The following is a 22311-nucleotide window of genomic DNA, read 5'->3' as shown; positions in this document are numbered from 1 at the left end:
GAAGCAGTCACATTTTTAATGCAGGTAAATGGAAGCGTGGTATTGAAAGGATGAATATTCCCACAGGTCAGAAGTACAAGAAAAATTAGGTCATAAGAAGGAAAGAAACATGATCAATTCTTTGTTCGTTATAGGTAAATTGCAATGTTGCATAGGTTGTCATCTTGTAGGAGGGTACTTCAAAAAACCTCTGGGAAATAGAATTAAAAAGTTATATTGTTGCAAAAAATTTGAAGGCCATGCATCAGAGGGTATTGAAAGGCATTCAAAGTTTTCACAAAGGGTATTCAAAGTTTTCACACAAAATGGGTATTATGAAAAATCTATGCAAGCATTTCTAAATGTTTTCACACCAAAATAAACTTACATTTTTATTCCATTTTCAACGAAGATTTTGAAGTATAGTAACATATGACCTGATCATAAAAGTTAATCTTCCAAAAGATTAAAACAAGTTTAACTAAAATGAGAGGCACTCTGTGCTTATTTTGTTTAAATCCTTTTTAATTATTATGTGAAAAGCCTCCAAAACTTTCTAAAATTTTTACTTAGAAAGAATGACAACTGAAAAAGTGCTTGATACTTTGAAGAAAAAATGAATATACATAAGTAAGATGGATTTTTATTTAAATTTACCATGGAATTAATTCCAAATGAGCCTAACTTTAAAGGAAATGATTTTTTATTACAATTCTATAATATCTTGGTATAGGACATCACTTTCTAAAGTACTAAATAAAAAATTTACATACGGTAGACGTTTTGGTTTCAAAACATTCCAGTTTTTTTTTTTAAATATTTGATTCCTCACTGGAGTCCAAGAATAAAACCAAGCTGCATAAAATTGTATATTGTTTGAATTTCCTTGTGAAGTGAGAAATTTTCTAATTCTAGTCTGTTTTCCAAATAACAAGAGATTGATAATATATTAGAGAAAGGAAGTTATCAACGTGGACCACTATTTATTATCAAGAAACCCTCTGGATTCATGAAGTAGCGATCAAATTGGTGTTGATTCCCCTACAGAAATTTAGAATCCATAGAAACATTGAGCCTCCTTGGGGAAAAAAGAAATGAGAATACACACCCATGCTAGCATTTCCCAGAAATACGACGTCAGCCATCCCTTTTTGGGGAACATTATGAAATTCAGGCAGAGAAGAGGGAAAACAGAGCTTTCCAGGGTCTGCAATCAGTATTTTTTCTGGAATTAGAGAGGACAATCCATGAAGAAACCACCATTCTCAGTTCCATTTTACTCCTTGCTGCTGCTTCTTCAAGAGGGAATTTACAAATTTAATACTTGTGTCAAGTAACTTCTCTGTTACTACTAAAAATAGTTTTTGCTTCAAGGCAAGAATAAAGAACAGCTTTGGGGACTTGTGAGTGTTGAAGGAAGACATCTAATGGCAAATCCAGAGGACAGTGAGTGCAAAACAGGGAGAATATGAAATGAGAAGACTCCAAATCACGGCGCCATTAGACTGAAGTTCTTGTAGGATTATTCACACACACACATGCTAAGAAGAGGGTGATAAAGGTAGGGTCAAATTGTCATTTCTTGAGCAGCTATGCTACTGATCTGAATCTTTCAGACAGAGCATGTTTGGAATTACAATGATCTTTAAACTGGATCAGAGTTAAAATTATTAAGTGTCTCTGAAAATTTTAAACATACCTGAATGATTTAAGGAGCCATTAGCTTCTCCTATAAAACGAGCCTCGTTATTAAATATGTGCCTTGAAGCGATGTGTGTGACCAAATACTGATTTAATCTAATGAACTCGAGTTACACAAGAAGTAACCTTGGTTACTCTTCCTCCATTTATGTGCTCAAACACACAGGAGAAATTTGTGGGGCTGCTGATACCCATCCCAAGGCACATTCTATAGATAAACAGAAGACTTTGTTCACTGGCTCTTTTCATTCAGAGCCTTTCATGAGCTGTGAATTCCCTCTAAAAGCACCTATCAGCATGAATAAACTGATAAAAGCAAATGTGTGAAATGCCTTTCACTTAACTAACAGGCATGACTCCAAATTCTGGAACTCCCACTGCTTTCATCTGAAACCCGACCCCATGATGGTAGTAAACACCATGTGATGGAAAGTCCTCCACTGAAGTTACAAGATCTTTGGCCTATTGTGAAATGATAGTTAATGGAAAGCTTTGTCGGGCATAATCCATTCCTGTACAGTCTTTCAGATTATCCTGTGACTGCGGTTTTCCATTCTGAACAGAAAGTCAGATTAATAAGTCTGCTCAGTCTTCCCAGAACACCCACTTATTCATCTGCTCACTCAGTAGCTGCCACCCTGGGGAAAACAGAGGTGACAGAGTGGTGGCCCACGCCACCAAGTCCAGTAAAGATATGGCTCTGGCCAGGTTCATGAAGAATCACCAGGAAACACGGATGGAATGAGGCTGAGACCACCATCCACAGCAGGGGGACACCTCAGCTACTCAGGTCAAGGGAACAAAACTATTGGGAAGACAGAAGCTGCTTAGAGGCAAATAAAAAGCTTATTTAATAAGCATACCTCAGACCCTGAACACAGAGCATACGCATTTTTTCTCAAGAATACATGGAAACTTGTTCTAAATTATCACATGCTCATGTATAAGAAATTTGCAAACAATTTCAAAGGATTTCTATACAAAGAAAAGTAAGATAACAAATTATAGTAACAGAAAACTAAAAATCCCCATATTTTGGAAAACCTAAAATACTTCTAAATAATTCTCAAAGAAAGAAATCAGAGTCGAGGTTTTTAAAAAGTACATTGAAAAGTCAACAATGGCCAGCGCTGTGGCTCAATAGGCTAATCCTTTGCCTTGCAGCACCGGCACACCTGGTTCTAGTCCCGGTCGGGGCACCGGATTCTGTCCTGGTTGCCCCTCTTCCAGCCCGGCTCTCTGCTGTGGCCCGGAAGTGCAGTGGAGGATGGCCCAAGTGCTTGGGCCCTGCACCCCATGGGAGACCAGGATAAGTACCTGGCTCCTGCCATCGGATCAGCGCGGTGTGCCGGCCGCAGCGCGCCAGCCACGGCGGCCATTGGAGGGTGAACCAACAACAAAGGAAGACCTTTCTCTCTGTCTCTCTCTCTCACTGTCCACTCTGTCTGTCAAAAAAAAAAAAAGAAGAAGAAAAGAAAATTCAACAATAATAAAAATACATCTTAATACTTGTGGGGTGCAGTAACGTAGTGTTTTGAAGAATTTTATATCTTAAATTTTTACTGCACAAAGGAAACAAAGGGATAGGTATCTCCACTAACAAGATAGAAACCATACAACAGAACCAATTGAAAGAAATCCAAGAATTATTGAAACAGAAGCAAATATAGAATTTGAAGTCTGCACAAAACCAAAAATTGTCTCTTCAGGAAAACTACAGAAGCAGATGAACTTGTGGGAAGAATGGAAAACATCAACATGAAGTACACACTCTGTCCCATGAATGAAAAGGCAGACAGCTACAAAGACGAGATGAGATGGACAGCAAGACTGTTGTGTACAAATCCATGCCAACCTCTCAGAAAAGTCCCTTGGAAAAAAATAACATTTCTCAAAAGATTCAAGGAAAAAGAGAAAGCCCGAGGAGTTCTAACTTATTGCAAAAGCTTTCATAAGTAGTTTAAAATCTTTCCATAAGAAAAACATCTGGCCCAAATGGTTTTATAGGACTTTTCCATATTACTCCACTCTCACATAAACTCTTCCAGAAAGTAGAGAAAGAGGAATGACTACCCAGCTCACACCATGAGGACAGTATAACTTTGATTCCAAAGCAGACAGGGTTTGGTATTACAGAAATTCAGAAAAGCCACATTCAGGAATACAGAAGCAAAATTCCTAAATAACATAACAGATAAACCCATATGAGCAGACCCATGTTTTTAAAACCTGGATGACAAAGTTGAGCTAATCCCAGGAAAGTAAAGGAAGCAGGTTTATACAAAGGAAACTTCTAATTAACCATGTTAAAAGATCAGAGTGAAAACCACATAATCATCTCAATAGATATAGAAGATGTGCTTGATAATGTCACATTCCTTCATGATAAGGAAAATCTTACCAAACAAGAAATAAAAAGGAAGTCCCTTAACAAGATAAATACACCTATGAAAAACCTGGAGCAGAGAGGGTTCCTGATGAAACATTCCGAAGCACTTTCTCTTACAATCCTCCCAATAACACTGAGACTTCTGCACATCAAAGGACACCACAGAGACTACGAAGGACAGAAAATAATGGGCATATAACATTTGCAATCCGTATACACAAACAGATTCTGGAACATAGAATAGAGCCTATCACCACCTGCTTGGATGCTATGACAAGATACCTTACACTTGGTAACTGAGAAACAGCATCAGTTTATTGTTCAACATTTCTGGAAACTGGAGAGTCCAACAGATTCAGTGCCTTGTGAAGGCTACAGCTCGGCTTCCCAGACGACAAGTCCTTGATGCATCCTGACATGTGGGTGGAAGGGAGGGCAACCTCCTGCAGCTCTCTTGCACACAGAATTTCCTTCAGGGGACCCCCACCCTCATAACCTGATCACTTCCCAAAGGCCCCACCTTTCAGAATATCATTGCCCTTCAGATGGTGTTTCAATATATGAACTTAATGGGAACATAAACATTCAGGCCATAGCAGAATCATAGATCCTGTTAAGAAAGAAATCAATAATCTCATAGAAATATTGGAAATATACATAAACAGCCATTCACACCAACGACCTACAACTCTGTGGAAAGGTTCTCCATCTCATTAGTAATAACTGAAGTGTGAATTAAGACCAAAAATCATACTATTTACACCCCTGAGACTGGAAAAGTTATGAAGTCTGATCATCTTAAATTTAAAACTATAGAAGCCAAGGGCAACACCAGCACAGTGTTGCTAGCAGAATTCATACAAACACTTTGGAGTTTAATGTGGCATTAACTTTTAATACTTATCCTACACCCAGCAAGTTGTCTCATAAGTGTGCATATAACCTTGAGAAACCCTGGGTTGTATGCATAAGGAGGCAAGGACACAAATCTTTATAATTATTTATGAGAACAAAAAATGGAAACCTCTCACATATTTATTAACAACAAAATAGATAACCTGTAGTCTAGTCAAGAAATATGAAGTATTACATAATAAAAAGGAAAAATGGAATTATTTATTAACCATAACTTTTCTCCTTCTGGAAATATGAGCCTTGATCTGCAGTGCACAAGAGCTGAGATGTGAGATGTGAGGCAAAGTGCGGCCCCAGGACCAGTATCTGTGGGTCACCTGGGAATGTCTGAAAAATGCAAACCCCTTTCCTCAATTGCAGGCCTACAACTTAGCAGGATTCCTATGCATGCTGACGTTTGAGAAGTCCTGTCGGAGAATCACTGCAACACATCATTTGGAACGTCAGCTAGTTAGACCCTCTATTACATTCAGATACTTATTTCAGAGATTCCGACATTATTCATTCAAACACACGTGAATGAGTGAACACTCCCTGAGTTCCTATTATGTATTTGCACCTTCTAAAGTGCCACAGCTACAAAGAAAACGCTCTTGGGCCCTAGTTCAACAGCTTGCAGACTCATATACATACACAGACGCACCCCAAAGCATCCTTCTGTTTATGTATATGTGTGCACCTGTGAGTATATACGTGTATACTTTCACATACATATGCACATATACATACATACTGACACGTGCAAAAGTTAATCTCACATGACCAAGTTGAATTTTTTCTTCTCTACTTTTCTCAATGTGTGATTTTACATAATGTTGTATAATTATGTGATATGCCCATTTTATTTTCATCTTCTATATTTAAGAAATTTTATGTGTTTATTTTCATTTGAGAGGGGGAGAGAGAGACAGACAGACTCAGTGAGCTCTCCTATCCACTGGTTTATTGCCCAAATGCTCACAATGGCCACAGCTGGGCGTGACCGAAGTTGAGAGTTCAATCCAAGTCTCTCAGGCAGGTGACAAGAACCCAACCACCTAGCCATCACCAGTTAGTTCCCAGGGTGTGGATTAAGAGAAAGCTGGAATCAGGAACAGAGCTGGGACTTGAATGCCATTATTCCAATATAAGATACAGGCATCCCCACTAGGATTTTAATCATTAAGTCAATGCTTGCCTCTAATCTTCAGTCTTTATACATCCCTCTGGTGGGTAGCAATAGAACATATGTTGTTTTTACTAAGTGTCAGGGTCTCATGACACATCACACTCAAGAAATTTGAGAGCTTAGACAATAACCTAGACTTTCGTTACCTTTGGTACTTTAGCTTGGTCCAGACAGCAAAATTCTCATCCAAATTCACAGAGGATGGGCTGCCCCTGATCCACTGGCCTTTCAGTTGATTTCAGGAGGACCAGTTCAGGCACTAGTTCTGGCAAATATTAAAACGGGACAGTGATATTCTTGGTATTCTATTACACTATTTTTTACCATCCTGAAATAAATTCATAACACATCTTATGTGTATTATATACAAGAATGTGTATACTAGTCATATAAAAAAGAAAATGATAAATAATAAACTAGAATGTCTTTCAAATTTACATGCTCTCACATAACTACACTTGAAGAATTATGGTGTTCAGGTGTTTACAATCTCCATGGTGAACAAGGCGGATAGAACATGGTGGAGACTGAGATCCCTATTTGACTTAGTTGAGGAACAGCAGTTGGTAGGGTTTTGAACCAATAAATGCAGTATCACTCAACTTGTAAAACAGTTGCATTTCTAGAAAAATCCATTATATCTATATTTAAACCCACATCAAAACAGAGTTGGTTTCCATGTGCAGATCATTTTAATTACTTTTCTTTTAAAGCTGGAAGTTGATCCGTGAGACATTAGAAATTTATGCCAAATTCAAGATAACTTTGTTGTACAGTACAAACCTGATGTCTGTGGATGCCTAATACCCTTGGCCCATATCCATTAGTCATTATGATCCCTCATTCCTTACAACAACCAAAATCCTGTCTGCAAATTTCCCTGCAACAGAAGCACGCCAGGAACCAGAATTAGCCCCACCTAAGGCCGCTGCTCCAAGCAGAGGTTTTGTGGGGACATTCATGGCCTTGACCCCACATGGCCTTGGAAGCAGCCAGTTGTCTCTGCTCCTGGAATTCTGTAAGTGGACTTTGTCCTCCACCACTCCTGTGCCTCTACAAGTTATCAAGAACTTTCACCCAATATTCAGAAATCTTTCCATCCAGTTGAAGTCGTGTTAGTGGTTTAAAGAGACTGTGTTGGGATCTTCATCCCAGCTTGATTTGTAGGCCTTATGGCCAGTTGGTTAACAGTTGACACCCAATTTCATAGGAAGGACTTTGACAGCTTCCTGTAGTATCATTTTTACATATTCAAGTTCCCTCTGCAGTACCTCCTACCCCAAGGTTTACTCTCCTTTGACTGGCACTGCCCAGTGCTATTTCCCCTGTGCACTCCCTCTCACTTGCTCACTTCATGTCAGAAGGCACCAGACACCAACACAGCCTCCATGATTGAAAAATGTACAGCAAATTTCAAGGCACTAAAATTGCCTGTTGCTCATTTTCTTTTTAAGGCACTAATTGTAATGTATTTGCTTTTGTTTTTTAAAGATTTATTTATTTGAAAGACAGAGAGAGAGAGAGTTCTCTGCTAGGTCTCTCCCCAAATGGCCACAATGGCTGGGGCTGGGATAAACCAAAGCCAGGAGCCTGGAACTCCATCTGAGCCTCCTATATGAGTACAGGGGCACAAAAATTTGGCCCATCTGCTGCTGCTTTCCCAGGCACATTAGCAGGGAGCTGGATCAGAAGTAGAGCCGTTGGTACTTGAACTGGTACCTTATGTCTGCGTTGCAGACCCCTATCATCTATTTGTAACAGAACATATCCACACACACAGAGCTCCAGCCACACACACAAAGAAAAAAATGTGAATGTTGATGAGGAAGAGTTCTTGGTGAAGACAGAACCTCTGTCTCCACATTAGGCCCTGTGGCTGGGGTTCAAGCCCCTTGTAGTTGGGAGGGCAAGGCCAGCTACTGAAAGGGCAGACGGAAAGCACTTATGGGACTGACTTTAAGGTTGGCTCGAATGCCTGAATATCAGCACCCTGAGCATGGGGAGCCCTGGACTGCTCCTTACCGTGAACATGGTCAGGTAGAGGATTAGTAGTGAAAGCAAAGCTCTTCCTGGGGTGGGGCAGGCAGGAAAAAGCAAGTGAGAGAGGGAGCAGGAGAGAAAGTAGCCAGTGTGGCTGCCTCCAGGGGACTCCGCATGTCTATGGGTTCCAGAAATGGCTAAGAGTGACCTTAAGGAAAAATTTAGTGGAGGTTGTTAATTCAGCAGACATTGGATTTGCCTCTCAACATGGAATAGCATTTGCTGGGAGTATTTTGACATCCAGCTCTGACTTTGGAAGTGACTGTTAAATCAGTGGTTCCCAAACTTTCCTGTATATAATAGTCTGTGGGGAATTTAATCAACATGCAGATTCCTAAGCTCTCACTTCAAATTAATCATGGTTAGGGTTGGGTGGAGTTTGGGGAGTTGCATTATTAACAGCCAGCCTTCTAATGTCAATAATTTCAAACATAACGTCATAATCCCTGGCTTTTATTTCTGAGCAGAAATACAATACAGTAAAATTGCTTCTATTCATGAAGTTCACCTTCACATTATCTAATCAGTTCATAAATTAATTTTGGGAGAAAAGGATCTACAGAAGTCTCAGTTACTCTTCTCAAATAGTGCTTCAGCATCTACCTAAAGAATATCCTTTAGGATTAAATCAGATTTTAAGGGTTCAAAATTTTGCAAAGGAAATATTGCATCACACAGGGAAGAACAGGCACACATTTAATCAACAGTATATTACATATTCTTTCCATTCATAATCAGTAAACCAGCAAGTCCATTAGAGCCAGATTAGCTAATAATGAATATAATTAGCTAAATCCTTCACTGTTTTGAAGGGCATATTAATTCAGGTAGAAGAAAATGTGACAAAGATGATGTAAAAAACATGTTCCCACTCTGCATTCCTCTCTTTCCCAAAAACCCACAAACCTGACCTGCGAATTCTGCCTATATGACAGCAACATAATCCAGTGAAAAATGGCAAACAATGTTTCATTTCTTTTTACCCACAGCAAAACAATCATTTATTTATCAGTCATTCATTCATTCACTCAATGAATAGACCAATTCTGGCATTGTTTCAACACAATACAGATTTGGAGTAACAAAGAATCATGTTCATCATTGAACTTGCAATGCAAAAGATACTACACTAGTACCATATAAAGGGTTATTGGTCTGGTGCCAAAAAATAAAAAGACAAGAGAATCTGCCCTACCAAAATTCTGATGTCTGCTCTTTAATTCTCTAAACCTATTTATTCCCAGGAAGAGTCTAAGTTTCTTCCTCTCCCCCCCACTTTATTTGTGGCAGGTGAATTTTTCATCTATTTATATGCATGGATGAGCCACACCCTGATCCCACAGTCAGGTAAAAGAAAGAACACCCAGGGCCAGCACTGTGGTACAGTGGGTTAACGCCCTGGCCTGTAGTGCCATCATCCCTTATGGGTACTGGTTTGAGACTCGGTTGTTCCACTTCAGATCCAGCTCTCTGCTGTGGCCTGGGAAAGCAGTAGAAGATGGCCCAAGTGCTTGGGCCCCTGCACCCATGTGGGAGACCCAGAAGAAGCTCCTGGCTTCAAATCGGTGCAGCTCTGGCCGTTGCGGCCAGTTGGGGAGTGAACCACCAGATGGAAGACCTCTCTCTCTCTCTGCCTCTCCTCTCTCTGTGTAAATCTAACTTTCAAATAAAGAAATAAATCTTTAAAAAAGAAAGAAAGAAAGAACACTAGACACAGGTAAGAGTGAGTCCTCTCCCCTGCTGAAATGTCAGTAGATGATCAGGCCATCATAATGATTACCAAGGGTATGAATCAAGGGATATTTTATGCCACTCATGGCTACAACTTCAATAGTCTTATTATATAAACGTGCATTCTACTGCTCAAACTATATTTCATAGCCAACCAGCATTATACTTTGTCACTCCCTTTTAAAAAATGTAGAAATACCCAAGAGATCCCAACCACTTGAAATACTTATACCAACAAAAGTTTAATTAACTAAAATACTTTTCCCATTTTTTATGATTATGATTGACTACTTTCTTGGACAGTTTGACAAATTATTTCAACATAGTTTTTTTTTTTCATCTGACACATTACAACTGAAAGCAAAAATACAAGCACGATGTGATATATTTACATAATATAAGCTCTCACTTACTGGTACTGAAGGGTGTGATTTCAGGGCTCACAGTTTAATGGAGTCAGGAACACTCAATAGAATGTTCAACCAATGGCCCCTGTGATGAACAACCCCAGGATTCTGTGGAGGTGGCAGCCTGGGAAATGTCAGAAGAACAGGAATTATCACTTCATGCCTCTTAGGGCTTAAAGACAGCAGCACTGGGATATGAGTGACTTGCCAAATGGAAGTGTTGACTTAACATCATACTTCCCATAGAGGACAGTTTGTATTTGGCTACAAAACTAGAGGAAGATGGGAACACTCGTGTGGAAAAGGCTGCAGAAAAAGTTCCCGCTGAGCCACGCTCCTCACTACGTGCAGGAGGCGCACATGATGTCTAGACACAGGGGCAGGATGAGGGACCAGCACTGTGGCACACTGAGTTAAGTCATGTTTTATGACGCTGGTATCTCACATCAGAGTGAGTTCTGGTTCAAGCTCTGGTTATTCCACTTCCAATCTGGCTCCTTGCTAATGCGCCTGAGAAGGCAGTGGAAGATGTTACCCATGTGGGAGACCAGGATGTTGCTGGCTACTGGCTTTAACCTGGCCTGACCCTGGCCATTGTGGCTCCTTCAGGGAACATATCAGTAAATGGAAAATCTACTTTTCCACCCATCACTCTTTCAACTATAAATAAATAATTCTTTTGTACAAAAGAGGATGAGGTGTGAGATGGGAAGAGGGTGGAACGGTCAGGGTCATCATCTTCAACAAGGACAAGTAAAGTTCAAGTGACCTGAGGGAGCCTGTTGCAAGGAATCCTTAGGAAGGGAGGGGGGAAGGAACAGAAGGGAGAGAAAAAGGGAAGGAAGGTGAAAGCAACCTTGAAGTCATTCTTTTTTTAAAAAAAATTATTTATTTGAAAGGCAGGGTTACAGAGAAAGAGGGAGAGATAGAAACAAAGGTCTTCCATCCTCTGGTTCACTCCCCAGGGTTGGGTTGGGCCAGGCTGAAGCCAGGCGCCAGGAGCTTCTTCTGGTCTCCCACATCAGTGCAGGGGCCCAACGACTTGGGCCATCTTCTACTGCTTTCCCGTGTGCATTAACCGGGAGGTGGATCAGAAGTGGAGTGTCCAGGACTCAATGGGCACCCAAATAGGATGCCAGCATCACAGGCAGTGGCTTTACCTGCTATGCCACAATGACGGCCCCTGATGTTTTTATTTTCAATCTGTATTCATGCCAAAATCATTGCATCAAAATGAGTCTTTTAATCACATTATCAGTGTCAAGATGAGTGCATTAAATACACACACAGTTAAATAAAATAAACATTGCCTAGAAGTAGAGAGTAAGTTGAGATGAGGGTCAGCCAAAGATGATGACACCAAACAGGAAGTAATTGAGGTATACAAAGAGAAAGTGCAGATTTGTAATCCATTTTGGGGGTGGTACTGGTCAACTTGGTGACTAATGGTGGACTTGAAAGAGGACTGAGGAGTCAAAGGTGACTCTGAAGTCCCTAGTTTGGCTGATGAGGTTCACAGCTGTAATGCAGATACTCAGGTGACAGGAACCCAAGCTAGCTTACCGGGCTTTCTAAAAATAATCATACAGAGATGACAGAGACATAAAGATCCTAGCACACCTTCAAGCAACTGTGGTACATACACACAACAGACTATTGTTGTCATGACACTGGTGAAATCCTGTCATTTACCATCACCTGGATGGACCTGGAGGATATTATGCTGAGTGAAATAAGTCATGCACAGAAAAACAAATACATGTGCTGATCAATATTCAGAAACTAGAAAAGCTGATTTCACAGTAGATAGGGTACGAGAAGGAGAGTGGAGGGAGGTTGGATAACAGGCACCTGTATTTTGATACAGGTAGATAAGAGGAAGAGTTCTAGTGTTCTACAGCACAGTGACTGTAGTTCCAGACCATTTATTATGCATTTTATAAAGAACTAGCTTCCCAGCACAAAGAAAAGATAAATGCTTAAGGAGAAGGAAATGCTAATTACCCTGAATTGATCATTATACACTGTATACGCGTATTGAATTATCACACTCCACCACATAAATATGTACAATCCTGTGTCTTAAAAAAATGAGCAAAAAAAGGTGTGACTTTTGAGACAAGAGCTCAGTCCCATTACTTACAGTGTCACCCCTTATGTAAAGTGTCATGTGTTCCATGATCTCCAAATAAAGACCCAAGTCCCAGTTGTGGACCCCACAGCACTCACAGCCCTTGTTTCACTTCTCTCTGCTTTAGTCTTCCTGCCCCAGGCTCTCTCGAATTGAACAGCAGTGATCTTTTATCAGTTTCTGACATCGCTTTACTGATTCCTCTGCCATGACTTTCCCATTGTTAGCTGTGGACATTAGCTCCTCTATTAGATCCTCCCCTGATCACGTTCTCAGGGACTTCTCCCCTGATCCCTGATGGGATTTCTTTCACATGTTGCATTCCTCTTCTTAAAACATTTGCACTTTCTTAAGTATTCATTCAAAAGCAGTATAATTTGGCATTAGACCCTAAACCTCACAAGCATAGGGCTGTGTCCCTTAAGTTTTCAATGTTATCCCTAGCATGTAACATATAGCATGTGTTCAATAAACTGTTGAGGAAATAGTGGATGAAGGAGTGGTAACATGTCTCCTATTAACATGAGTTTGGCTTTGCCATTTCGCAAAGCTCTCCTCTGCCCAGCTCCCCTCTGTCATTATTAGGCCAAGGAGCACTGGCTCTTTCTTGCATTGACCAAGGCTTGGCTGTGATACAAGAGACACTTGGGGAGCTGTCACTGGTTGCTGTCTTTGCTATCCAGAAGGAATCGTGCCAGCCTCAGGATGCCAGGTCTGATTAAATTCTTTTGATTCTGGGCTTCTGTCTGATTGAGAAAGGAGGAAAGGGATTTGTTGGTTCAGCCTACCCCTGCGGAAAGTGAAAATAAATACAGTTTTCACTTATTTGAGACCATGTCTCCCAAACAGTCCTTCAGAACTCAGTGATACTGTCTCATTACAACCTAACAAGGTGGTTTAGGAGGAATCCATCACTCTTTCCTACTTCATTTGGCTCTCACCGTGACCACACAGCTCCCACATTCTGGTTTCCAAAATCCACTTGGAACTTCATCACAGCCTCCCTCCCAACAGCTCCAACCCTCAGCTTGAGAATTAAGGCATGAAACACATGGAAATACAATGTTCCAATCCATCTAATTAATGCATTAAGCCCCTCATTTACATAGTACAAATTTCCCTTTATGCTTTCAGTTGCTTGGCAATTGCTTGCCTCCAGAAAACATATTAGCAGTTAAAACACAGCTTAAAAATAAGAGAAATAACAAAGGCATCAGCCATATTTCAAAAAGCGTATTTTCAAAAGGAAAGGGAAAACCCATCAGGCAAGGGATGTGAGATTTCAGAGCAGCTGAATCATTTGATTTTGAGGAATAATTTAAGCATAGTAAGTGAAGTGACATATATTACTCTGTCAGGCAGGAGGGGCATCAATTAAAGTCTGTGCAGCAGATGCTACCGTCAAACCCACACAGCGTCTCCCCCAAGTGTGTCTTTGTCAGGAAGGGCGCGCAGGGAACGAAGCCACCTCGGCCTTCGCAGAGCAGGACAACAGGAGGTCTCCAAGGCTACATGATTCCCTGCGAGAGGGGCTCTGTCCTCAGAACCAAAATGCTCCCAAACAGGGGTAGATTCTGAACCAAATTTACGACAACGAACCAACAAAGCACTACTAGACCATACTGAATCACTGGGAAGAGACAGATGGAGGGACAACTTTGATCCTAAATTAATCCCAGCTTGTGTCAAAACACCATGTGCTCCTCCTGCTTCCAGGGAGGGGCGTGGCTGGGCAGGAGGCGAGCTGCGCATGCCCCTCCAAGACGGCAGCCCTTTCTCCACGCGAGAGTTCACGTCCTCCCGCCGCGTGCGTTCATCCGCTCTGCTGCAGCTGCAGAAGGGCGCCCCGGAAGTCAAGGCCAAAGGGCGTCACTTCCGGGTCACCTTTAAAAAGAGAATAAATAGCAAGCGCGAAGCCTTATAGAGATGTCCGTGCCCTTCCTTGCCCGTGAAGGAGCGGGCGCAGAGGAACCTAGAAAGAACACTTGAAAATGCGGGCTTTAAAGTGTTTCATGAGCATAAAGGTCCCTCAGTACATATTTGTAACACTACTGTTCTCCTAGAATGAAGTTCTTTATAATAGCCAACACTGTTGGCATATTACAGGACACAGAAAACTTTCTATATGTAAAAATTCCTTTCAATACCTAAAAAGTATTGCAAGTGGGAATTTTGCCCATACTCATTTTTTGGTGAGTTCACCGAGATTCACTCTACTGATACCATTAATTCTCCATGATACAAAACAAAAAAATTGCAGTTATGACAAGTCTAGATAAGATTATGCCAACTCTAACCCCAAAAAGAAGAATAAATTAACACATTGTATGAAATCTTACTAAATGCAAAATAGCTATGTTCCTGGTGCCTGATCTGATGGTCTAGTTTTCTACTTTATCAGTAAATTGGAATGGACATATCCTCAGAATGCTGCCTTTTTATACCTAGATACACATCTTTTTATTTATTTAACTGACACATAAACATCGCCCATAGCTGTGGGGTGCACTGTGGTGTTTGATAAGTGATGTTTGATAGGTGTATGTATCATGTAAAGTTCAAACTAGAGTAAACACATCTATCTACTCAAAGATTTATCTCTTTCTAGTGAAAACATTCAAATTCTTTCTTCTAACTTTTTTTAAAACAGAAACCTTGGTGTACATTATCCTGTGTATTATGCTGTGTAAAATCACCATAACTTACTCTTCCTCTCTCTCTCTTTTTTAAAGATTTATTTATTTGAAAGTCAAAGTTACACAGAGAGAGGAGAGGCAGAGAGAGAGAGAGAGGTCTTCCATCCGATGGTTCACTCCCCAATTGGCCACAATAGCCGGAGCTGCGCGGATCCAAAGCCAGGAGCCAGGAGTTTGGAGCTTCTTCAGGGTCTCCCACATGGGTGCAGGGGCCCAAGGACTTGGGCCATCTTCTTTTCTGCTTTCCCAGGCCATAGCAGAGAGCTGGATCGGAAGTGAAGCAGCCAGGTCTTGGACTGGCGCCCATATGGGATGCTGGCGCTTCAGGCCAGGGCATTAACCTGCTGCACCACAGTGCCGGCCCCCTTTTCCTCTCTTAAGTGTCCCTCAGTTTTCCTGGACCAACCTTTCTCCATCCCTGCTTCCCCTGCTCTCTTTAGCCACTGGTAACCACCATTCTACTCTCCACTCCTGTGAGAAACAAGTCAATGTGAGATGGGAGAGTCAACAGAAAGCAGGATGCCTCAACAAGAAAAAGAAGTCAAATTAAATGGAAGAGTCTTAGTAGCCAATTCCTGATTAGTTACCCTGGTTGCAAGCATCTGAGTTCGAATCCAAAATATTCTGGGGGCACCTAATAAATCGTCATTTTCTCTAATGGATTGATGAGCAGCTGTTCTCTAACACGCCCTCATTTCTTGGGACTGCTGTAAGGGACAAATCCCAGTTTCTAAAATCAAGCATTAGGCTGTTTGAGGAAAACGTTTCTCCATAAAGTTGGCAGGTTCTGGTTTAAGTTTCCCAGATGCTAATTTCAAAGCCATTTTCGATATCACTGATTTTCCACATCTCAGCCTTCACCAAGTCTTCTGAAGAGAAGCTCTTACTGTCTTCTGATTTCCACAACAACCAAAGATACGGGACCCTATTAAATTCCTTCTACAACAGCAGAAATGCTCCCCGTATTGCTGCACACAAAGCTCTTGACCTTTTTATTCTTCCTTGAACAAAAGCATTCAAAGTCCCGAGGGAAGAAACATCCTTAGCTCACACAGGTTCTTATGCTATATGGCCTGAACCCATCGTCTCTCTCCCACTCTTTCCTATGAGCCTTAATCTTCCAGGAGTCAAACTCTACTTCTGATCCGGTTTCCTGCTGTGCCTGAGAAAGCAAGAGAAGATGGCCTGCACCTATGTGGGAGACCCAGAAGAAGCTCCTGGCTTCTGCTTGGCCCAGCCCTGGCTGTTGCAGCCATTGGGATAGTAAACCAGCAGATGGAAGGCCTCTCTCTCTCTCTCTGGGTGTGTGTATGTGTGTATCTCTAACTCTTTCAGATAAATAAATCTTTTAAAAAAGTTCTGGACAATCGAATTACAAGACCACTTCATGGGGTGGGTGTTTGGCCTGCTGGTTAAGCTCCCAGTTGAATGACTGTGTCCCATATCCAAGTGCCTGGGTTCAACTCCCAGCTCTGCTCCAGACTTCAGCTTCCTGCTAATGTGTACTCTTGGGAGGCAGAAAGCAATAGCTCAAGTGATCATATTCCTGCCATCCACCCGGAGATCTGAATCAAACTCCTAGGTCCTAGTTTTCCAGTCTTCAGCCCCAGCCAGGGGACAATGTGAGAATCTGGAAAGTAAACCAGTAGATAGGCGCACTTTCTCTCACTCTCCCTTAGCCTGTGTTTCTCTAAATAAATAATGAATAAATTTATTTTAAAAAACATAGCAAGTTTGGCACCTGCAATGCCAGCATCCCACATGGGTGCCAGTTCATGTCCTGTCTGCTCTGCGTCTGATCCAGCTCCCTGCTAACCGCCGGGGAAAGCAGCGGATGATGGTCCAAATGTTTGGGCCCCTGCCACCTATGTGGGAGGCCTGAAAGAAGCTCTTGGCTTTAGCCTGGCCCAGCTCTGGCCATTGTGGCCATTTGGGGAGTGAACAAGTGTATGGAAGATCTATCTATAACTCTGCCTTTCAAATAAATAAATATTATTTAAAAAACCATAATTTGTTGTACTTCAAAATCCAATGAATGAAATCCATTCATATAAAGGGTCTTCAAAAACATGAAAATGTTCATGAAAAACTGCACTGATTCAATTTTTTAAAGTTTTTTTTTCTATTAATTTATTTGAAAGGCAAAGTGACGGAGAGAATGAGCTAGAAAGAGAGAGAAAGAGATCTTCCATATGCTGGTTCACTTCCCAAAAGTCCACAAGGGCAATGTCTGGGCCAGACTAAAGCCACAAGCCAGGAACTCCACCTGAGTTTCCAACATGAATGGCAGGGTCCCAAGCACTTGGATCATTTTCCACTGCTTTCCCAGGTACATTAACAGGAAGCTGGATTAGAAGTGGAGCAGCTAGGACTTGAACCAGGGTTTCTTTGTCACTTGTGGTGGCTTAAGCAAGTGTGCCACAATACCAGCCCTAGATTATGAAAAATTTTTACACTAAGATAAACTTATTTTTAACTTCATTTTTCATGATTTTTGATACTTTTTTGTGTTAATATAATATTAATACAAAGAGAACAGATTCAATCTAGTTAATAGATACAATTCTTAGACTATAATGATACCCCCTCCCCTCCTGTCCATCTTCCTCCTTTGTCGCTCTCCCTCTTCGTGGAGGAACACACAGGACCCTGCGCTGTTCTTTCGTCTGCTCGGCCCTTCCCGGGTTTGCTGCTGGTTCTTCCTGGGTTGGCTGCAGACCCCTCCACCTCCGTGGAAGGGCGGTTCCCCCTGCCACTTTCCCCACTTCTGCGGGGGAGCGGCACACCGCCGGCCGGCTCTCTCGGGGGCTGCACAGGTGTTCCTTCAGATAGATGTTCCTGGTGCATGTTGTTTCTCTCCTCCTTTATAGTCCTCTTCCACCAATCCCAACTCTGCTACCCACACGCCGAGTACACTGCTCTCCTCCAATCAGGAGCAGGTCCTGCTGTTTATTGGTTGAACTGGAGGCAGCTGTGTAGAAGCTGTTTCCTCCTCTCCCAGCGCCATATTGTGGGAGAGCAGATGCATAGAATAAGTCTTAATTCGAGTAACAGTCTAGTCCGAGTTGCTCCCCACACTCCTTCTCCCTCCTTTCTTTTTTAGTTTTGCAGATATCATGATTTTAATAATGTAAGTGATACAATATGTCTATATAATTTAAATTTTTATAATGACGGTGTTTACCAACCAGCTGCCAAATTTCTAGAGATCTAAAAATCTGTTATCAGGTAGCAGAGAATGGTTCCAGCACAGAAATTCCTTTTCTCCTCCTGAGAATTTTTGTGTGACCTTGAAGAAGTTACTTTACAACTGAAACATTGATGTCCGCATGTGAAATATAGTTATACATTATTAAGTTGTTGAAAGGATAAAACATTTAAGACTCATGTGGTTAGATCTCAAAAAATCTAGTTCTCATTGAGGCATTATTATAATGTTCATTTTTGTAGATGCCCCCACAGCTCTCAACACTATATTTTATTTGTATAATTGCAGTATAAATAAAGTTGAACAAGTTACAATTTTTTATTTTATTCCTAGAGATCTCTTAATGTGCAAACTTTAGGGACGATAGCCAGCAAATAAATGTCACTAGGGCATGGACGCTGCCTTCTTTTCTTGTCTTTATCAGTAGTATCCACAGTAGAACACAATCCAACCTGGGAGATCGCTGAGTTAAACTCAATGACATTTGTTTATGGAAACCAACACAATGTTCCCAGAAATGTTTTATTTTCTAACAGGTGGTGTTTGAGTGTAGACTTTGATTCATGATTTACTAATAAAAGCCAGGACAGAATTTTACCTTTCGACTGAATAAATATTTCATATGTAAAATAGCTTTTAAAAGTCATCCAGTCATCAAAACACAAATGCTAAGAATAAAGGAGATGCTTTGTGTCAATAAGAACCAACTTGACATGATTTCCCTTTGCACTCAGCAAAATTTGATGTGATAACACTTTGTAAAATGTGAACAAGCAATTGTTTTGCAATGAAGTTGCTTGTTGTCAAGTCCAGTCCAAAGTTTCTTGCATTGAAGGCATTTGGCCATATAAGGAGTCTTGGCCTTGGCCTTTTGAAGCGATTCCTATGTCATAGCTCACAAATTCTTCCCAGTACCCTCTGGAATATTTGTATCTATTCTTTAGAGTACCAGCATGTTGATTGGTCTCCTTGCTTCATCAGTAATGTGGTCCTTTCTGCCATGTCTCCAGTTTCTCTTGTGCTAGCTTTTATCATGCTAACTCAAGTTCAGAATCTCTTTGACCCTAACCCTGCACCACACACATGCAGTCTCACGGGTCTCTATGTTACTGTTCTTCCTCCTGCTATCAAACCTTTGGAAAGACTTATCCATACTCACTACCTCCACTTACTTCTTTATTGTCCTTAAACTCTCTGAAGTTGTTATTTTGGCTTTCAGTTCTACTGGAACTTTTCCAGGAAAGCATCCATTGCCTTCGGAGTCTAGCCAGCCTGTTGGCCACTGCTCCATTCTCACCTGCGACCTCTGCATGTAGTAACTTTCTTTGGCCTGGTCCCCTTCTTTTCTCAGTCTCTTTTTTTCTTTTTCTTTTTGGTGGCAAGTGGCTTTTCTCAATCTTTTCTAAGCTGTTACATTCTAGGACTCAGTTGTCACCAGTTTGCAAATGAATTGCCCATCCACCTCTCTGCCTTAATCTTTCCACACTCATATTTTCAGCTATGGACTACACATTTCTACATAAATCCCAAAAACATGCTCAAAATAGAATACACCTGTCACCCCCCCAAAATAAAAATTCTGAACTACATTAGTTAAAGGTAACATTAAGTGTCCAGGAAATTAAAGTTAAAATTTGACCTCCATCTGTAATTTATCCCCTTTTTTCATATCTACATTCAATCATACATGGAATCCTCAGAAGTCCCTTTTTGGGATTATATGCTTCTCTCTCTTTCTACTCATAGATACATTTTTGTTTAATTTATTTGACAGGTAGAGTTATAGACAGTGAGAGAGAGAGACAGAGAGAAAGGTCTTCCTTCCTTAGTTCACTCCCCAAATGGCCGCTATGGCTGGAGCTGCTCCGATCCGAAGCCAGGAGCCAGGTGCTTCTTCCTGGTCTCCCATACAAGTGCAGGGGCCCAAGCACTTGGGCCATCCTCCACTGCCCTCCCGGGCCACAGCAGAGAGCTGGGCTGGAAGAGGAACAATCAGAACCAGAACCCGACACCCATATGAGATGCTGGTGCCGCAGGCGGAGGATTAACCAAGTGAGCCATGGCACCGGCCCCATAGATACACTTCTATTTAGCTTTTTATGTTATCCCACCTGGTGATTTCAATGTTATCTTCTCTAGAAGTATTACAGACTTCTACAATTTTTTCGTCCTTCAATCTACCCTACAGATTGTTGGAAAAAAAGCATGTTCCTAAGCAAGACTCAGATCACATTACTATAGACTCAAAAGTTTCAGTGACTCTCTACCTGATACAGTATGAAATACAAACGCCCAGCCCATCATTCAAATATTTATTTACCCTTCACCTATCTTTCCCTATCATTCTCCATTACACTCCACTCCCAGGGCCACCTGGGTATGCCACACTGCCCCATAGCCTGGCCCCAGAGACCCTGTTCTCCTCCACTTTCATCAACCTACTGTTTTCTGTCTGCTGTGCTTCTCTTCCTGTCCCTCTCCCTCCATCTAAACATTGAAGAACCAGCTCCGATCCTAGCTTTTCCAGAAGCCCTTCCAGTTTTCCCAGGTGCAATCCGTCTTCCCTTGTTTCCGTCCTGAATGTTCCCATGGCATTTGGAATTGAATCTTTACCAGTCTTTAAAAAAAATTATACATGTTTATGTGTGAGTGCACATGCATGTATATATAGATAGAGAGTCTTTCAGAGCAGGAAGCAATATCTTAATTACGATTTTGTCACTCACCACTAGCGTGTTTTTCACAAGACAGGGTACTTAAGAATTTGAGCAAGGACCTTGTTACATGGCTGCATCTGCTGTTCCAATGCAGTTTCACTGATCCTTATCACACCCTTAGCCATTTGAAGCAATAAAACCTGTACTCTGTACTTTTCCTCACAGGCTTAGTCACTTTTACTGTACCTGTTTCCTGGTCACATACATTTATTTTGTGGTCAGATGTTTTACGATAAATTAAGCAAATTAGTACTCCGTGATCCGGGCATCTGCAAAATCTCAGAACACTTTCAGACAGAGCCCGTGAATATCTCGTGAAATTTAAAGACCCTCATCCTAGACACACATAAGTGAATTGCACGAGCACTTACTTACATCTGCAGAAAGTTCTCTGACACTCTTGCCTCCCTGAAAACCCACTGACAGGGCAGACAAAGGGTCAGTAGATCCCTGGTTAAGAATCCTTAACTAGGGGGATTTTTACAGTCATTACAACCATAAATGCAAACAGAATTTATAAAGACACTTATTGATTAAAATAACCACAAAAATCTCAGCAGTTAGCACCACTCTGAGATCTCCTAGAATATCAGGAGGGCACATATCTCACTCTTCCATTAGAATTCTAGCCAACTCAGAAAGTAGATTTTCTTCAAGCATTATTATATAAAACATTTTTGAGCTGGTATGCTATTTTGTTTCTAATACACTTTCTCAACTATTTCTTTGTAATGTTAACTAAATAATCTCCAATTGGGGCTAAATATATATTTTAGGTCTGAAAAATTAAAATGGTGCTTAGAGAATTTGATCTTTTTTAGGGACACACCTTTGAGTCTGAGGAATATTTCTGAAAAGAAGTCACAATGTGAGCAGTAAAAGCCACTGGAAGATGATATTCTGTGATATAATTTGAGTTAAAACCTCTACAGGAAATTGTAAAGCAAAAATTCTACTTAAAATTAGATGGTACTCTAGCAGAAGCTAAGAATCCTGTCAGACTGTTTTTTGTTGTTGTTTGTAAGAGGTATGTTTTAAATTCCCTTATTTAGTCATTCTTTCATGTAATCGTTCTCTCAACCCCCTTTATAAAGAATACACTAGAGGTTGACACAGTACTGGTTCTAGAAGTACAAGACTGAGGACTTTAAATCAGCTCCTGTTTTCACAAGGCTCATTGTCTAGCAGGTAACAGAAAGCATACAACCATTTCGATAGCACGGTGATTG

The sequence above is a fragment of the Oryctolagus cuniculus genome, chromosome 9 (assembly GCF_964237555.1).
Source record: "Oryctolagus cuniculus chromosome 9, mOryCun1.1, whole genome shotgun sequence".
Taxonomy (NCBI): domain Eukaryota; kingdom Metazoa; phylum Chordata; class Mammalia; order Lagomorpha; family Leporidae; genus Oryctolagus; species Oryctolagus cuniculus.
Note: the sequence above shows the minus strand (reverse complement) of the source record.